Source organism: Empidonax traillii, unplaced genomic scaffold (genome assembly GCF_003031625.1).
Source record: "Empidonax traillii isolate 1590-97213 ecotype Southwest subspecies unplaced genomic scaffold, ASM303162v1 scaffold450:size721730, whole genome shotgun sequence".
NCBI lineage: Eukaryota > Metazoa > Chordata > Aves > Passeriformes > Tyrannidae > Empidonax > Empidonax traillii.
Window position 1 is genome coordinate 511476 of NW_020955643.1, and position 19785 is coordinate 531260.

A 19785-nucleotide genomic window follows, 5' to 3' on the forward strand; every position below is an offset into this window, starting at 1 on the left:
TGGCAAAATGGACATTTCTCTAGTTTAAAACACAAGCACAGGGCAATCAGTCTGGCAAGTGGTGTCTCATATCCCTAATTGCCTCACATTCAGTCCTGCTGAGTTAATTTAATATTTTTTAATTGTTGTAAACATTAAAAAGAGATCAGCATACTAAACTTTTTTTTTTTTTCTTTTAAAACGTGATGATATTTGCAGTATTCTCCAGGTTCTTGAACAATGTTTTATCAATTCACTGGCAGAAACTTAAAAGAATTGAAGATTTTAATTTTTTTTCCATTCAGATTTCTTGATTTTTTGTTGCAATCTATTCAGCAGCAAGAGTAGGGTGTTTTAAAGAGTGTAATGCGTGTCTGAACAGCGCTGTGGGATGCACTGAAATATACCCATTAAATATGAAAGGGCAGATTAGATGCAAAGAATCCACGAACTATTTCCTTTTAAGATTTGCATAAACCAGCAAAAAAGGGTGTTAATTCGACAGCATGAGAAGACTCACTAGTGAAAAACCACTTACACTGCCATTTCCTAGCAGTTGACATACTGTTAGGTAAATTAGGAAAAATGACGAGTATGCTGTGTACTTCCCTCGTAACAACATGACTAATAGAGGTGGTGTTGGCTAATGGCCTGAGAAGCAGAAACTCTCAAAGCTTTTTTAAGCCCAGCTCTGCTTCTCACTTCCTCTGTTACTACAGGTAAATCATCGCCTTGCTGTCCCAATTTTCCATTTGTAATTTTATTTACTTAAGAGGATGAGTTATTCTTGTTGTGTTTCCTTGTATGTTCCCCTCTGTCTTTACTGACCTGCTGATCTTTAACACTGTATTGCAGCGGTTTTCTGCATTTGTACAACTTGAAGAATGGTGTCTTGGACTGAGCTTGGCTTTCCTAGGTACTACGAAAATAAATGATAACATTAAAATTATGTGAAGTCTGCGTGCTGCCAGAAGGTTTTTAAGCACATGCCTGACTTTGAGCTGAATGGAGATGATCTGTTCAAAAGCAGATTTCACACAAAATAGCTGAGACCTTGCCAAGGAATTTCTAGTCCTTAATGCTGTTCAGCCTGGGAGTGTCAGTTGCTGCAGCTTTGTCATTTTTCCATGTCCCTTTCTTTACACCTTTGGAAACAAATGCTGCTTAGACATATGGCTGAGGGGCATCCATAGCCAAAAGAGGACCACAATTTCTCATGGGTGGCACCTTCATGGTGAGTGAATGTGCATCTGCACTTCCGTGAGCCCATTAACAGTGACAGTACTCAGGTCCTCTGAGTGCTTATAAAGTGTGCCCAGCTGTTCAGAGGTAAAACCCCCCCTCGTTTTGTTAGTCAGGTACACAGAAAAAAACACCCATATTTTAAGGACTGTCAAATTTGCACAGTCATCTTCTGGGTTGGATAGATCTCAGCAGCAATGTGTAGGACAGGGAACAGCAACCAAAATTTTTCTTGGACCCTCACAGCTCAGCTTCTGAGACCTTTTCAAAGTCTCAGATTTTAAGGCAATTAAAAAAAATGAAGCCAAAAGAAGCTGTCAGGCTTGGAGGCCAGTGGGTTGTGGCATTCCTTCCCAGAGGTGTCAGCTGGTCCCAGGTCAGTCCTGCTGGCAGCTGACCCTCAACCCCATTCCCATTTGATAAATCTGTGCTCAGGGGGTGGTGTAGGCTTTTTTAAGCTTTAATTATTCCACATTCCACTGAGCTCAGACAGGACCAGTGCTTGACATTTTTTTCCTCTGAAAGTCATGGATTATAGTTGATATTCTAACTGAACCTCCACTGCGTTATCTATAGGGAAACTTGATTTCTGCAGCGAAAGGCAGAGCAAGTCTCGACGAAACAGATTTTTGCAGATATCTGTGGCAGAGAGAAAGGACATGAAATGATAAAATAAATCATGTATGATAAACTTGTCTCCCCAAAAGTGCATAGTGTATTCTGTGACCTTCCAGAGTGCTAGGACACAGTCCTTTATTTTTTTCTTGGGACTTCCTGAATTCATGCACAGCAACACACACCTAAGGCAGGCGTCAAGCCACCCACCTTTATTTGTAGTTTTATGTGTGTGAGTTTCTTGGTGTTTGACACAACCTCTCTGCAAAGACAGTGGGTCATTTGAGAGCAACCTGCTGACATTAATGAGTGCTAATGAGACTAATGAGAACATGAAATGCCACATTCAGGGAGCTGAAATGAATGCAGGTGACTGAGGATCCCCTCCCGGCCTGTATGGAGAAAATTGATCTTTTGCAGGTTAGGGAGACCCATTGCTGTTATTTATTAGTGAAGTTTGGAACTGAATCCACCCCCTTGCTGCAGAACAAAGCTGAGAGCAGGCTGATAAAATATTTGTGCAATGAAGCAGTGTTATTTACACCCTATTTGAGTGGCTTCAGATAACCTAGTGAAAACTTAATCTTCTTGTTATATATTTAGTGAAATGCCAATGAACTTCAATATAATTATACATTTTTGGTAAGACAATAAGAAGCTAGTTATAAATATTCACAGACATGTTTCAGACCAGGGTTGAGGACTGGTGTCCATCAAAGAAGATGTCTCCATGCAATGTTAATCTTTCATTTATAATAATTCATTAACAAAGTAAATGAATGAATTGAAATGCAGACGGAGAAGAACCAAGCTGTGAGATGAGGATGGGGGGGTGGGTGGTACACAGAAGTTTGTGAGTGGCCTTGAAATGCTATTCCTGCAGTGGCTGAAGGGACCCTGAGTCATATATCTTTACATAAATATATATACGTTTGTGTACATATAAATATATATATATATATATGTGTGTGTGGGTGTCTGAATGATGAGTGGCTGTGATGTTGATGGTGCTGTAGAGATGTTTGCTCACACAACCAGCATTGCTGGGAATTGGCTGTGATGAACCAAAGATAGATAGATACAATTCTATGACTTTGTCCCTCATGCTGGTAGAAGTCAGCACCCAAGAGGAGCAGTGATTGCCTAGATCTGTGTTTAGTGTGTGATCCAACAGTTACTGGAGAAACAGGAAAGAAAACCCTGCTTGGTCTTTGCAGGTTTCAGACCAAATCTGGTGCCTGTAAAAGCTGCCGTTTGCTCAATCGTGAGTTCCCTGTGCTGTGGGTGTTGGGTTTAGGGATGTGGAAGGGAAAAGCTGGGCTCTGAAGGGTGAAAGTCTATTATGGAATTTTGACTGAATGAGGTGCCAGAATCACAGCTTAGCAGAAAAGCACTCTGTGAAAGAACACTGGAAATGAATAAATTATATAACTGTAATGCATTTATAAGGCATAACAAAGCATGCATAATATATTGGAGAGTTATCAGTTATGAAATTAAATCCTGGTGTACCGCTTAGGTATAAATTGTGGAGTGTTTCTCTCTTGTTTCCTGTCAACAGAGAAAGTTCCTGTAAATAAATAAAGGTGAAAAATTCTTTATTGAATCTACAGACATTAATAGCACATGATGTGACTAGGTGTCATTAGTCAATCCTAAAATCTGGATTATCAAAGAATATTTGGAAAAAGAGCCTGCTGAGAGGTGTGAAATACATGCAGCCATCTGCTATTCTTCTGTTAAAAAGGACTGAAAGAGGATAATAATCTGAGCTGGAAAATTCCTGAAGTAAAATACCCCTTAATTTTGAGCTGTTATAAGCACCTAATGTCCCCTCAGTGCAAACCCTTGCTGATATGGTCAAACTTATGTCCAAAACACCCACCAACCCACGTCTTTGTCCTGTCTAGTTGCAGTAAGGCTGCCTAACTCCTCCACAGCTGGTGATTAAAACACTTGCCAGTTTTAGCTGAAGTTGATCTGTGCTTGACCTGATGTCTCATAATAAATTCTTGGTAGGTTCTCTTGCCTCCCAAATGTACTGCCTGTTGTGTCCTTCAGCTGGTTGATTTTCAGAGTGAAGTGATGCAGGTCAAAGCTCTGATAACACAACCCACGGATGACCCAGAATGCTCCAGGAAAGGATGGGAGCAGCCCTTTGCTGTTGTCTGTACCCACCAGCTGTTTACAGTCCACTAGAACTACAGGAACATGTTTATTCAAACCCCCCACCAACCAAAACTCTCACTGCACGGGGTCAGGTGCCCTGTGCTCTCATTGTGGGGATGATTCCATGTGAACTGAAAATTAAGAGAGGTTTTACTGCCCTAATGATGGTACTATGAACTTCCCCTGGTATGTGCTACTTTATGCACAGTGGTACTGAATGACAGTGCCTACAGATTTCTTTAGGAGGTGGTTAACTTGCAATTACCTCTCCTGGAAAAGGCAATATGGTCCAAATTCTCCTCCATGCACTGGGGATTGCTGTGGTGTAAATAACACACCTGTAGAGCACTTAAGTCTCCACAGACCAGAAGAGCAGAGTTTAAAATCTGTATGGAGGAAGTTGTTTTTCAAAGGTTAAGTTAAATGAGCCAACTGCCACTACACAAGGTAATTACTGATTTATTAAAAATCTTGTATTCATTCAACTCTCTTTGTTCTGTGGTGTAAGACAAGTCTAATTTTGTTTTAAAGATTAAAGGAACGTTTGTTTTTCGTAAACAAATCCCTAGCTGCTATTACAAATTACATCATGCATAATCTTGACATGATAGATTGGGAGATATTTCAGTGCAACAATGCCAGTGCAATCGGAACAGGAATCGCGAGACTGAACAAAAATTGATGAATTGAGCACACGATATTTTGTATCTCATATCACAGCTTAATTACTGCTTCAATATGCATGGAATAAGGGAAGTAACTCAATTATAAAAGCTTATCAGCAAGGCTTACAAACAGAGAAATCCGTGAGTGGGTATTAAACTGACCTTAACTGACAAGCTTTCCTTTGAAATGATGTTTTCCTTCAGTGCTCATAATGCTTATTTACTCTGAAACCTTTTACAGAGCCGAGAAATCTGTTAATGGGCACTTGAAATTTCATGGTCGCGTTGGTATTGGCACAGCTCGTGTCTTTTTGCCTCCATTCAATTTAACTCTGAGTTGCATTATTTTAAAAGATCAAAACTCACTACAGGGATATTTTTTCCTCTGTTTTACCATCCCTGGATTTCACTTCTACGTAAGTCTTCGCTGCTGATAATTTATACAATAACCTTGCCCTGTTGTCCTTGGAGTGAATAATCCTGAATTTAGACAAGGTTCATTATTTCTGTTGTAATGCACAAGATGTGCTCTTGAAAAAACAAGCAGATGGAAGGAGCTGTGAGTCGTAGACTCCAGATACTCCAGGAATTCCGTGCCCACTCCGGTCAGGTGATTCTTAGCTGGGAAAGCTGTAAGCTCTATTCTCATCACTACAAATTGGAGCTTAAAACTGTGTTTTTCACAAACATCTGTCCTTGTTCTGCTTGATCTCATTAATGCTCATACAAAATGAATGGAAGTGGAGCCTGAGCATGCCCAGCCCAAATTCTTTTACAAATCTGAGCATGAATCAGTGTAAAAAGCTTTGCAGAATGTGTTCAGCTCTACCAGTTGCAAAATGTATGCAAGCAGAAGCCCTTCAAAGACCAATAGCTAAACAAAGACACTGAGAATTGCTATAGTTACCAGAAAACCAAAAAGAAAGTTCTAGATAAATTTTTTTTTGATTTTATAATTCTATCGTTTTGCAGTGCTCCCTCATTTCATTGTTTTAAAGCATTTTAAACCAGCACAAGCTGGGTTTTCTTTCTAATTATTCACCTCCAAACCCACTTGATCAAATAGGAAAGATGTTTGGCTGTTGAAATCCCTAATTCTGTTATTTATGATGTGCAATGTCCTTGACAGCCAGGCATGACCATGTGCATGGAGAATGGGACTCGAAAGATGGGAATGTCCACAAAGTGACACTTCACCTTGCCAACCATCACTGAAGAACTGAGAACTCTGAAATCAAGCTTTCAGAGCTTTCTGGAAAAGAATTTCCAGAAAAAGTTTATCCAGGGAAGTTTTTGCTGTCCTGCTGTTGCCGTGTTTTATTTAATTTAATTTTATTTTTTTTTTCCTTTTCATTTCCTCTCGTATAAAAAATCCCCTTGCACTGTTCAGGTTGATCTGCCATGGAGTTGCAGGATTGATATTCTTTCCAGCGCCACTTACAGTATCTGACTTCTCATTCAATCAATCGATCTGTGTGAGTGATTTCTCCTTTCACTTGCTCCAGGCTTCTCCTCAGTACCAATCCTTCCCCTTCTGCTCATTAATTCAGTCTCCACACCTGTGATCCCAAAGTGGAGGCTGGAAACTGATGTCTCCCCCCATAATAAAACACTGAGCACAGGAAATGGAATGGCCCCATACTCACTTTTGTGTCACATTTAGTACATACTCTAAGACACAAATGTTGTCATCTCCCTTTGACCTTTAGGTGATGATTTTTATGGGTTTTTTTTGCTGCTACCTAGACAAAATGCTCCTACCACAGGCAGCAGAAATGGCTTTCTTACAGAAGGCAATCTTCAGAGTTCTTTAATTTAACTTTCAATGAAGGTAGCATATGATAATTTATTATGAACACCTTTTGCATGGGCTTCCTCAAATATTTATAAACTCATTTAAATAATTAATCCAGGAGTTTTAATAAACTGTTTATATTCACAAAAGGAATGTAATTTGCAGAAAGGACAGTTCAGGTGCTAGGAAACATGGATAGACTACATGAATTAAAAATAATGGCTTGTATCAAAAGTTTATGTGACCTTTTTACAAGTTGTCTGAGGCTGCTTCCTTGGGGTGAAAAAATGCTTCTATTGAGCTGGTTAAGCTGTGCACTCCACAGGCTATTTTTGGGAGGAAAAAGAACAAGCTTCTATTAACTTGGAGATTGCCAAGATCAAAGTCTGTCCAAAGAAACAAAACATATTGAGAATGTCAACATAAGTATTTTTTTTCTCCTTTTTTGAGCAATTTTTGCTGCACAGTATCCTCAGGAAAGGGAAACAAGTTTTTCATTCATTGAGGTGAGTTTTCATTTATCACTACAGCAGGTCATTATTTAATCAAGCATTAGCTAACTAAACCAGCCTGTGACCATCCTAATATGGTTAATAAGAATAAAATTCTATTAAAAAAAGCAATTATTTCACAGGAATGCAGCCAGATAGAGCTTCCCAGGTGAAGCACCCCCTGAGCTGAGCAGGTACCCAGGCATGGCAGGGCTGTAAAACCTTCCCTGCTCTCTGTCATCCTGAGAAACCAGCCTGGGCCTGATGCCTGAATTCTGCCCTATGACCTTAGAGCACAAAACAAAGAGATTGTCTCCTGCCATCCTGTAGTTGATAAATAGTTGCTTATCCTGACCCACGGCGTGTCTCTCAATACGTGGCTGGGAAAGGCTGCCTTTCGTCCTCGTATCATTCATCCTCTCAAGGTTAACTTTAAACTTTCCACAAACCACCCAAAGTGCAAACAGGTCTGTCCAAAACAGGAGCTATTGCAGGTCCAAGAGCTCCTCCTGTACTGGATTCTCTGTTATTCCAGGTGCCTTTTCTTTCAGTTACCATCTACTTTCACTGCTCCAGGCAGCGTCAACTCAAAAGTCATACCACAAAACCAAACTTTTCACACAGAAATAGTAGGTGGAAACAGACTTTCTTTTCTTCTCACCTCATCTATATAAGCACAAAAAAAAAAAAAAAAAAGGCCTCCTCCATATTTAGAAAGGCAATCACAGCTATTTCAAATACCAAACAAACTCAAGCTTATCTTGTAACTTCTTCTGCTATCTTAAAACTCAGGGGTGCTATGTTCTGCAAACACCTCCTCTTTGCATAAACCACCAGCCAGCTCCAGCTCCAGCCCTGGAGAGAGCGTTAGCAACTAAACCAAGGCAGATAGCAGGGAAGGAGAGGAAAGTATGCAAATTTCACTGGGCACACTGTAATTACTAATTCATAGCAGAACAGATCACAGTATTTCACGCTTATCCCATGTAATTCAGTCGCAGCAGTATTCATTTTGCTATTAATTTTAATAGAATAATTACCTTTATAAGGAAGAAAGAAACTACTGTTGGAGGGTCAGATCCTCAGGTGGGGAAGATATGGTGATTTATGCTAGTTTGATGAATTTTATAATCTTCCTTCTCCCTTGCTTTGAAAGGCATTCAGTAATTGTCTAGTTGCCAGACTTACAGAGATGATCTGTGCTAAATGAAGCAAAATAAGAAGAAATGGCGAAGCGAAGAAATGCAAACACTTAATGGTAAAATTTACATATCTGCATTTGAATGTTTATGTATGTGCCTGCCTGGCAGACACACATCCACACACACACACAGAGACACACACACGTGTCTAAATAGCCAGTTTCCAGCTCATTCCCAACGCTGTCTGGCAGGAGAAACAGTTCCCATAGTGACACACTTTGCTGAATTTATAATGTTATGTGTCCAGATTCAGTTCTGCAAAATGACAAAGAGTTTGGGGTTCCAAAAACATCCTTTTTGATTATTAGAACAGGGGAGGGTTTAGAGTATGAGCTGTATAAATGACCTACAGGATAAGGAACAGACGGCTATATTGTTATCTCAATATATCCCAGAGGGATATGCAAACCACTTAAAAATTTTGCTCTTGGTCACGAGAAATTTTTGATAGATACTTCATAACCTGCAGTTGTCACAGTTCATGTATTTTTGAGAAGAAGTTTAGACCTTAACCCCTTACTGCTTGCTGCCCTCAATACCATTCTGTCTTTTCTCCTATTTTCCCTGACATTTTTGTTTTGTTGTCCTTTTTTCTTCATTTTCCTGGCTCATAGGAGATCTGCCTTTTGCCTGGAATGGTGTGTCAGGAAGGAAGCAGAGGAAGGTAGAACTGGTCACCAAGAGCTTCTGGGCAGCTTCTGCATCCTGCCTGGTCTTTAACCAGCTTTAGCTGCTGTAATTTAGATACTTCAAGGTGCTACATTATATTGCAATGGGTTGCTTTGAGAATTACTACTGAGCTTAATTGAATTTATGTCCCCATCGTGGAGTATGTGCCCTCTTGTTGTGATTAAGATAATCCGTTGCTTGAAACAGAAGTTACAATACATGTCAATTTTTGCAGTCAGCAGTGCTGTCATTGAAGTTTTTTACCTCCAAAAAATAAAAAAAAAAGGATTTCAAGATAATTGTTTCCTTTCTCTTTGCCAGGGTTTTATATTCAACTATTTTATTTCAGAGCTCTGTTTAAATTGAAACTACTGCAGCATTATATGCAAAGAGAAATCAATCTCAGAGGGGGAGAAAAGAAGAACCAAATATAGATTAAAAAGCTGCCTCTCCAAAGATTTTGAAATATGAGAAGCCTGGCTCTGCATGTAAGATTAATGACAGCTGCGTGTGTGATGAATAGTTCAGCTCAAATCAGGGGAAAGTTTCACCCCTAAGTATCTGCTGTTCCGAGTGTCGAAACCCTGATATCGCCCGGCCCTGCAGCAGGAGCACGCGGCGCCCTGATTGTCCCAGCCCGCACAAAGGAGTGAACAACAAAGAGAAATAATACCTTATGCTTATAATCAACCCACATCACTTCATGACAAAAAGGTAATTTCTCTCCCTGGGTATCTTTCTTTTCATTATTTTTATGCGTGGTAATGTATCAGCTTTGTTGTATTCTTATTAAGGAGCGTCGATACGGCTCTGGCGGCGGGGGCTCGTGAATGGAGCTATTCTTGTGCTTTAAATTGTAAGGTTTTTTTTTTTTTTTGAAGAATGGACAAAATGAATATTCAGTCACTGTGCATTCAGAGGCTCAATTCGTGGCCAGGGAGCATTCAAGACTTCAATTCTGTGTTGGGAGCTCATGGGGAGACCTTCCAGCTCCGCCTCGCAGGGAGCACCAGCCCTGGCTGCGGAAATGCAGGGTGGTTTCTGCAAGGAAGTGTCTTTGATGGCTGATGTGCTTCAAGATTTTGTATTTTAATATCAATGAGCTATTCAAACACTGTCAGCATTTTTTCATTAAAAAGCAGGTAGAAATGGTCAAATTAGGACAGCTTTTGACATCCAGAGGCGTTTCTAGTATGCCTGGGAGGCTCATGCTGCATCATCACACCACATTAGTTTCCTGTGTCATTTCAACACTTCCACTGCAAGGATTTCAAAGCAGTTCCAAGCCCTACCTTGATATTGTAAAACCCTGCCAAGGTAGAAGGGGAAGTACATTCTTGTCCCTGGATCATATGGATTGCACAAGTTGCTCTGAAGGACATGGGCGAAAATGGTAAAAAAATCCCTGATACTTCAGTGGAAATGAAGAGTTGTATTTGTGTTCTCTTTTTCAGAGAGAGAGAAGTAGAGGCAATCCTTTCCACTTTCTGTGAGCAGTAGAGTAAAAAGGCATTCATCAATTCTTGAGGAATGCCCAGAACATTTTATAGAACTATAAAAGTAAAGTTTTCTTAACACTAAAAAAATCTGACTCTAGAGAGGGTTCTTATTTTACGCGTGTACATTTATTATTACTTTTTGGAATTAAATTCTTCTAAAGCTAACAAGTTATATAAACTTATTCTTTAAAGTCACTGTTTCTGGTCTTACTTTCAAATGGAATGAATGGGAGAAAATAAATTATATAGTTGGTAGTACTTTTTGTTTTAAATTGTAATTTTTAATTTAGAAAACCTCTGAGGGCAAGTCATTTATGTGCCCAAGCGTGGAATTTAGATGACTAAATTCCCTTCTAAAGTGAGAACCAAAATATCTATTTGCACCCAGGAGAGAGAGGGAGGAGCAGGCTATGTCTGCAACTTAGAGGGTTTGTGTTCTGTGTCTTCCTTCAGCAGTCTGCAACACCCCCAGATCATCACTCAACATGAGGCCAAATGGCCTCTCTTGATAAGAGACCTGAGGAAATGATAAAGGATGGGGGAAAAAACAATCCAGACAAACAGATAGCTGTGAAATGGATTACACACAGAGATCTATATATACATATAAAAATCTGTGTTTTCTTTTTTTTCCAGGGCACTGGAAGAGATGGGTAACAGGGACACACCTTTGCAGCATCATCTCCCCATGCAGAGATGCTGGGATATATCACAGTGAGACTAAATCCCAGCAGCATTTCAGGAAGAGCTTGCTAAAATATAGTGAAGCAAAAGGGAGCCAGATCAGCTCCACAAGGACAATATAACCGTGTATTTAATATCCCTGAGGGATTGTCTGGGACCAGTCTCTCAGCACAGCTCACTGCATTACATGTTTGCTCTGCAGGGGTAGAGTAACAAATGGGACTATCAGAAAGGGCACTGAAAGCATCCTCTGTAATTTTGAAGAAAACTAGAATTGTAAGAAGTGAGCCACACTGTATGCAAAAGAGGGTCTAAATGTACTGGAATAAGATTGAAGACCTGACATTTAAATTGCAAGGCTGACATTTTTATGCATTTTTACATGCATGCTCTTACGGCTCTGTGGGTTGATGGAGGATAGGAATGAGGAGGTGATGCCATCACCTCCTGATGATGGCTTGCAAAGGCAAGAAGAGAAATTGTTATTTATGGCTATGCTGAGCATATCTGTATAAAATGCACTTGCTTATCATTCAGAACAAAGATCTGGAAATCTCCTTGTTTTGCTGCAACTGTTGGAAAATATGTCCATATACATAGCAGGGTTTCACACTCATAATTCCAGTGGTGCAATGTAAAGACCTTTCCATTTTCATCACATTATACACTTTTCCTACAGCCATAATTTGTTAGTTCTGCTGGCCATGAAACTATTGGCAAAGCTTCTGGAAGTTGAAGCTTCCCTTCAGTGGAAGCCAGACATGTTACACCTGCCAGTACCAATGTTTTGAGAAACTCCACCAAGGTGCCACTGAAACTTGAGACTGAATGACAAGACAGAATTGAAAACAATTTATGCATAGAGTCAGCACACTCAGTTCGAACAGTTATGCCAAGAATATGTTATCTTTACCTGAAACTCCCAGAACTGTCCTACAAAGCCTCTGAAGCGCTGAGGGGGGTTGGCATGTTACTTTCTTTTGTTTCTTTTGGGTTTTGGGGGTTTGTTGTTGTTGTTTGTGGAGGTTTTGGGTGATAACCAGAGTTATTAATCTGGTATAATGTCTTGTACTACACACAGCATATCCCAGATACCAGCATACACAAAATAAGTCTGCTTTCCAGAATGCCTCATCTGAATATTTCTCAGGGAAGAGAGCTGTGAGCAGTGGATAACTTTTGGGGATAAAAATGGTGTAAATACACTTCTGGATTGAGGGATCACAAGAAAAACCTCACAGCTCCAAACCTGATCCTTCCACAAACATAGCAGAATCTAGACAGAGCAGCACCAATTACAGTCCCCTGACTTACCATGATATGAATCATATATTACCACAGACAAACTTCTGCCAAGGTTCTAAGCTATAAAATATCAAGTACTCTAAGAAAAAGAAAAATCCACTGCCCCGATGCAACCAGAAGATGATGACTGAAAATATGCTTCACAATGTGCATGACAAATAAGGGTAGAATTGAACATTAAATCCACCAGCATTTCATAACCCAGGCCTTCTTCCTAACCAGAAATGCTATCTGTTACCTCACTGAATTTTATCCTGTCTCTTTCCATCTTCTTCATTTCAGTGGTGACTAGATCTGATTGACAATTAGTTTGCTCCATTTAATCCTAATTCATGTGTGTCTCCGAGACTTCCTACCTTGTCTGCCTGTCCTGCTGTGCATACCAATAACACAATAATCTATAGTTTGCAAAGTTTTCATGATGACAGCAAGTCAGAGAATGAGCTTGAACTGTGCCAAACTACTCTCATAATCAACCTTAACACAAATGTCTTATTATGCACCTCTCTTCTTCAGCAGGGTGGATTTGTCCCTGTAGAGTTTCTCATGGCAGTGGGTAGCAGTCTTTCCAGCCTACCATGTGTGTTAGCTTTCATTTGTACCAGCAGATCATGGAAGAAGAAACACAGATAATGTGTTAGTCTAGAAGCAATACACAGGGGGTATCACAGACAGATTAATCTGGCGCCTCCAAGACAGCATAATTCATTTGGATGAAAAGGGGATTCTCCTCAGTGAGACAGAGAAAAATCTCCTTTTATCTTTTTCTTGGCAGAAGTGTGAAACACATGGAGAAGCTCTTTGTGGGAAATGGGCAGTGCTGTTATAACTGCTGACACCATTCTGGTCAGAGATGCTCAATTAGCCCCACGTCCAATTTCCTTTTTGGCCATAGGCTTCCTTGGGCAACTTGGGCTTTGTGGTGCAGTTCCCTAAACACACAACAGGCACAACACCACTTCTTCTGTCTCCTCCTACTGCAAGGACCAGTGATGAGATGGACAACAGTGGAAAAGCTAAAACAGGAGAATTTCAGCCTCGCTGGGAAGCTGGGACTGCGAGCCAGCTAATCTGTAACACAGATGAACAAGTCTTCCCTCTGCAAAGGTTAAGTCCAGGCCAATGATGGTCACAGGACGTCACTGTGGGTGGTACAGATTCAGCACTGTCAAACTCTGCCCTCCAGCCTCCCCTTGGAAAATATATTATTGTAAGCACAGTTAATTTCTTGTAACTGTCAAGAGGCTTTATTTTTTTCTTCTCCCCTGTGATGAATTCCCTGTTAACCAGAATAATGTGACAAGGAATAATTGTCAAAGAGGTAAATTCATACTCGGCTCTTTTGATGATTTGGCAGTTTTTGAATTTGCACAGGCAGCAAGCAATGTTTTTTAAATATATAGGATGAATAAAAACAAATGTGTTCACAGTAAAATAGCTGTTACCCACATTTCACAATGGAGAGAGTTGTGGACAGATATAGGTCAAGATTTCAGAGCAAGGATCACTAACTTTGACACTGTTTTTAGGAGGGCAACTTGCCACTCCTTGAAGATACTTGGTTTTCAGAGCAAGTATAGGTCAACTCTTTTAGAGAATGAGACTTCTATGAAGGTTGGTTCATTTGGTACATCATTATGCTCCACTTCATAAAAATCTCAAGTACACTCTTCTCAACTCTAACTGCTATTTCTGCTGTAAAGATGAGCAAAAGGGGCTATACTCATTTCTCATCAAGAATCTGAATCAACACTCCTGGAAAACTCCCATTAACTTGAATGTGAATTGCCTCATGCCAATATAAAGTTATAAATATGGAGTAGCACCACTGGCACAGAACTGACACTACTGTAAAATATGAGATATGATTACCTTGACCTGCTTTATTCCATGTGCTGCTTCGGTAATACAGGTTCCAAGGCCCACCAAAATTTGCAGTAATTCCCTAATTTGCATCAGATATCTACCTGCCATTCAATGGATTTTTAATGTCCCTGTAATCCCACAGAGCAGTGACACAGGGCACACAACTTTGGCAGGGGGCCACCTGAAACACGGGGTTTCCTCTGCAGCATTTTATTAGCAGAAGACAAGGTAATGGAAGGAGTGCTCCAAGAGGTGTAAAAATAATAATAATAGCACTGAGATATTGATTTATAAGGGACTGGGTTTAGATTACAGCAGGATAAGCAATACTGAAATTCAGCAGCAAGTTAAAAAAGGTATCTGAAATATTACTGTAGAGGGAAATGCGAGACAGAAGGAGCAGCAAACTGAACAGCAGGCTGGAGTACAGAACAAAGTGTATCATCAGCACAGGGAATCCAGGAAGAGAGTACAACACATCAGCTTGACACTAGACCTTGGTGAAGGCGATTGATTACGTTGGTGTTTTGCAGGCAGGAAGGATAAGAGAGATGAGAAATTTGCCCAGACAAGCTGGGAAAAGAACCAAGGAGAAAAGTCAAGACCAAGGCTGTGGTCTTCATTTCCACTGGGTGAAACATTGCATTTCCCTGGAAAAGGAAACGATACTGAAAGGAACTGGCCCGAGAACATCCCCCTGAAGACACTCAGAGTGAGAGTTGGGAATACAGTGTGTGAGTTGGGAATTCAGGCTGGAGAAACCCCAGAGGGAAACGGTGCTGCTGCAGCACCAGTGTAAGCACAAAGACCAAAAGCGAAACCAAAACAGTTTGTGTCACTAAATCATGTTTCCTTCTTGGAGGGGTGGAGATTAATCAAGACAGAACTAAAAGTGAGTCTTTGATAAAATGCTTAAGTGGCCACACTTGAACTACAAATTATTTGCATCAACTAGAGGATGAAACATTAGTTTTCCATTATGCTGCAGGAAACAGCAGCTTGCTAAATAACTCTTTTAACTTTCCTCTGGCACCTATTGATTATATCCAATAGAAATTAAGAGTAGAAGGCAATTAAGTTCAAAATTTAATGGTGTTCTGCTCCTGTTAATTTACTGCCTGACCTGATCAATACATTGCACTGGATAACAATCTATTCCAGCAAGGCTTGGTTTCTCCAGTGTCCCTTCCACTGAAATTACAATCATGACAAACAACCAAATTTTAAGCAAATAATACTTAAAAAATAATGAAATGACATAAAACATAATTAAAAATTGGATTATTCGCTGTAGTAGTGAAAACAACAGCTTAAAACTAAATTGACTTTTGCAACACAGAGCTTAGACTTCGCCAGAATTTCAGATAAGCCACCACCTCATCCTCACAGAACCCCCTGGAAATCAAAATCACGTGCAAGTTTTAAACACCTCACATGCAAAGCAGTACAAAACACCTACCCTTAATCTAGAAGGCAAATTGAGGTGGGAAACTAGACATCAGTTGTAGTGAAAGAAATAATATTATGCTGTTTTTGTTCTTTTTTTCTATATAACAGTTAAGGTCTCTAGGTGAATACATGCAGCAGAGGCCTTATGTATAGCAAGCTCTATCAAAACCTGGAAGTACCCAGTTGATTTGCGTTAGGTTGCACATGTTTTTTGGTCCTTCCTCTAAAACCCTGTAAGCGCTTTTTAAATAATTAAGCCTCTTTCCTAAAGAAAACAAGGACACGGTGGCATTTGCCACCTCCTTTTATTCTCAGAGGTAGAACTTGCTGGGTCCCACAATGCCACACGACACTGAGTGGTCTTGGAGGCCCCAGGGATGCTCCTGCAAGCCTGTCCTGCACACATAGTCCCTGGAGAGGACAATCCAGATGCAAATTGGCACCAGCAGCCCAGCATGTGTCAAGCAACAGAGCATTTCTCCAGAGAGTGGAGCCATCCTGTGACTGACTCTCCCCGTGTGTGTCTGAGTGCACACACACATGCCTATGTAGCTGGCTGAGTTTCATCACTTTTTTTTTTGCCAAAATTCAACATGTCAGCATAAAGTCAAAACAAAATATGATGAGGTTTTCTGAAAATATCCTCCTGGCTGATCAGCTGTATCCCCCTACTGGCATTCACTGTGTAGCCAGCACACCATTAATCACTGTGAAACATTTTCATTTATTTTGACACCAAAGAAAAATTGGAAGGAAGAGTGTTTTTGGATGGGAATGAAAAGCAGACTGTAGGAATATCTCCTTTTACCTTAGGGTTTCCCCAGGCTGATGGTCTAACAGGACCTTGTGGTTCTGCCCCACATGTTCTGAATTTTTATCTCATCCTTGCCAGGTACAACAACACTGATCGGAACTTTGCACGTCTTTAATCTATTTATTTACTGCACATTCTTTCAGGTTTATGAGAAAGAAAAAAAAATCCAAATTTTGGAGGTTATTTACTGCATCCATCCAGTATTACCTACACAACAAGTCTGCTCCCACTCTGCAGTGTGACTTCTCTTCATTCTTGTCTTGCCCACAGCACAGCTTTTCTACTTTTCACTCCACAATGCCTGTGCCCCTGCCCTTGCTGGATGCCTGCCTTGTTTTGCAGCATAAACTAGCAGATTGTGTTTTTCTGTTAGACTTCAGAGTGCAAGTACAGACCCCTTGCTCTCTGCAAAACTCCTGGGAAGAACCTCTCAACATCTATGGCATTGTTTTCTCCGTGAAAACAAACAAACAAACAAAAATAATATGATAATAATTCCAGGCACCTGTCATTTTTGGCTGAAAAATTATATAAGGAAGCAGCAGCATCTGCATTCTTTGACATATGGTAGCATGCCATGAAGTGAGCAAATTCAAAGGTAGAGATAACCAAACTATGTTGTACAAGCAGGACACTACACTGACATGGCTGATTTGTATTCTACAGAAAGCTACATGTAACAAAACCTAATATTTCAGGAAGAGCTGCCAGAACACGAGCACGGTCCATGCCCTGAGCACAGGGACACTCTAGTAAGCCTTGCCCATAATTCTACCCCAGATCTGTCGATTCAGCAGAGCCAGGAAGGGCCCTGGCTGGCCCTTCTGCTTCTGCTCAGACCTGCCAGCACTGCTGATGTCCCTGGTTACACATTTTTTCCAGGTCCATCACTATTAGACAGTAAAAATAGGAACACCAGAATAAAAGTGCAAGAAGATTCAGCAAAATTACACCAGTACTTCCTAAATTTATAGAGGTATTCACCAACAACACAGAGCTGGCACTCACAGTGGTGGTGAAGATGCAGTGTAACAAGTCATTAAGATCCAAGTGGTCATTACAGGGTTTCTACTAATGATGCACTGTTGAAATGGAAGGAACACACATCACTTTGCGTTTTTAGCAGCATTTAGTAATAGAGGCCAGTGCTTTATATTTGTTTCTTATCCTATGCAAAGCAGAGCCTAGAAAATGCTTCCTAATTAGCAATTTATTTGATTTAGGACTGTATTTTGTGTCCATGCACAATCTGCTAGCTGAGTGTGTTGATTACACTTTGGTTATTTTAGAACTATTTAGTGAAAAAAATTAAAAGGGGGAGAGTTTGGTCTCCAGCTACAGTGATAACATTTCAGACGTACACTATTGAGAGTTAATTAGCTGGCTTAAGACAATTCTGCAATGTTAATGCATAAAAATCACCCAAAACAGACTATAGACTGACAAACTGCTGAGGAGTTTGGGTCCTACAGAGTATACAGGTTGTATTCTGAGAGGAGGAACTGGAAATGTGTCTGTGATCAACTGTATGGCCAATCGATTCCCTGAAATCAATTAAACACTTGTTGACTTGCCCGCCTCCAGTGGCAGTTGCCAGATTAATTCAAGTGGNTTGATTACACTTTGGTTATTTTAGAACTATTTAGTGAAAAAAATTAAAAGGGGGAGAGTTTGGTCTCCAGCTACAGTGATAACATTTCAGACGTACACTATTGAGAGTTAATTAGCTGGCTTAAGACAATTCTGCAATGTTAATGCATAAAAATCACCCAAAACAGACTATAGACTGACAAACTGCTGAAGGGTTTGGGTCCTACAGAGTATACAGGTTGTATTCTGAGAGGAGGAACTGGAAATGTGTCTGTGATCAACTGTATGGCCAATTGATTCCCTGAAATCAATTAAACACTTGTTGACTTGCCCGCCTCCAGTCGCAGTTGCCAGATTAATTCAAGTGGTTCAACACAATGGGCAATCTCAGTACTAAATGAGCGACTCCTGTTTGATTTCTCTGCATCAGTCAAAAGATTAAGGATCTGTTTGCTTCCTTCAAGGATTTGGTCACCAACTCTTCAAAATTTCAGTGTGCAGTAACTTCAGGTCCTTGTCTCTTAATTTAAAGAGAGTGCAGTGGGGAGGAGCATTTTTCAGTTTTCCTTAATCCTCCACTTCTTTTGTGTTCAAATCCTAGCCCCAAAAACCACATTCAAGCCTTGTGAACCAGCTCCATATTTATCGAGGAAAGGTGGCTTTGACAGAAGAGAAGGAGACGATGCTTAATACAATTCTCTGATCCCATATTATCTACAGCGTATAGAGACCCCTGTAGATACAGAGCATTTCCCAGCCCTGGTGCACCACAAACACAGTATTTGATGCAGAAAAGAGGTATGATGGGAACTCATGCAGAATTAGGACTCTACTCTGTGTCCATGAACAATTTGCTATCTGAGTGTGTTTATTACACTTTGGTTATTTTAGAACTATTTATGGAAAAAAAATTACAAAGGGACAGTTTGCTCTCAGCTACTGCAGGAACATTTCAAACACGCACTACTGAAGACTTTGTTAGCTGGAAAACCTTTCAGTTTAAGCACAGCAAATTTATTTGTCATGCTGCTCCAATAGCATCATCTATATGGGTTAGACATGAGACCTGGAAGTTGTTTATAAACATGAATTTATATTGCTGTTTCTATTACTTTAATAGTAATCCAAGAATAAATTATTCTAATCCTCTTTTTCTTTTCAAATGCCACACTATTTTTCTTTGCAAAAGTAGACAGGAAAGATAAAAAACAAACCAACAAAACAACTAATTAAAGAAGGTTAAATCAGCAGGGCAAAGTTCCTTACAGGGTTTAATATATAAAATATTAACAGACACTTTTTTCCTACACCAAATACAGCTATTTTAAAAGTTAGGCTGTAATATATTTGGCATTTCTGCCCCAGACTTCACTATTGCATCATAATCAGAGTCAGGGCAGCGTTTTCACACTGCCTCTACTGACCTTTATGGGACTGCTTTCCTCACCCCTGATGACCAGGAAAAAAAGTCGTGCTCAGTGCAGGCTGCTCCTGGTACGAGGAGCAAGAGCAGCCTCACAATTTCCTCTCTGAGTCCTCAGGATCTGCTCAGCCAAAACAGCCCTGAAGGTGGGAATCGCCCACAGCTGCTCCCGAGGAGCTGGTCCCACCGAGGCAGAGCTGGGCTCACGCCTCATCAGAGCTACTGATTTTGGAAACTAGAACAGAGCAGGGGGAAGCCGCCAACACTAACTTCCTAAAGGTTAATACTTACAACTACATTTTGGCTGATATTTCCAAAGCTGCCTGGA

At 40.3% G+C, this 19785-nt stretch overlaps 1 protein-coding gene across 1 annotated transcript in view; it reads right to left on the minus strand.

Moving 5' to 3' along the window:
* The window catches only part of TAFA1 (TAFA chemokine like family member 1), a 214656-nt gene that overhangs the window by 9694 nt on the left and 185177 nt on the right, over positions 1 to 19785 (minus strand). The window lies entirely within an intron of this gene.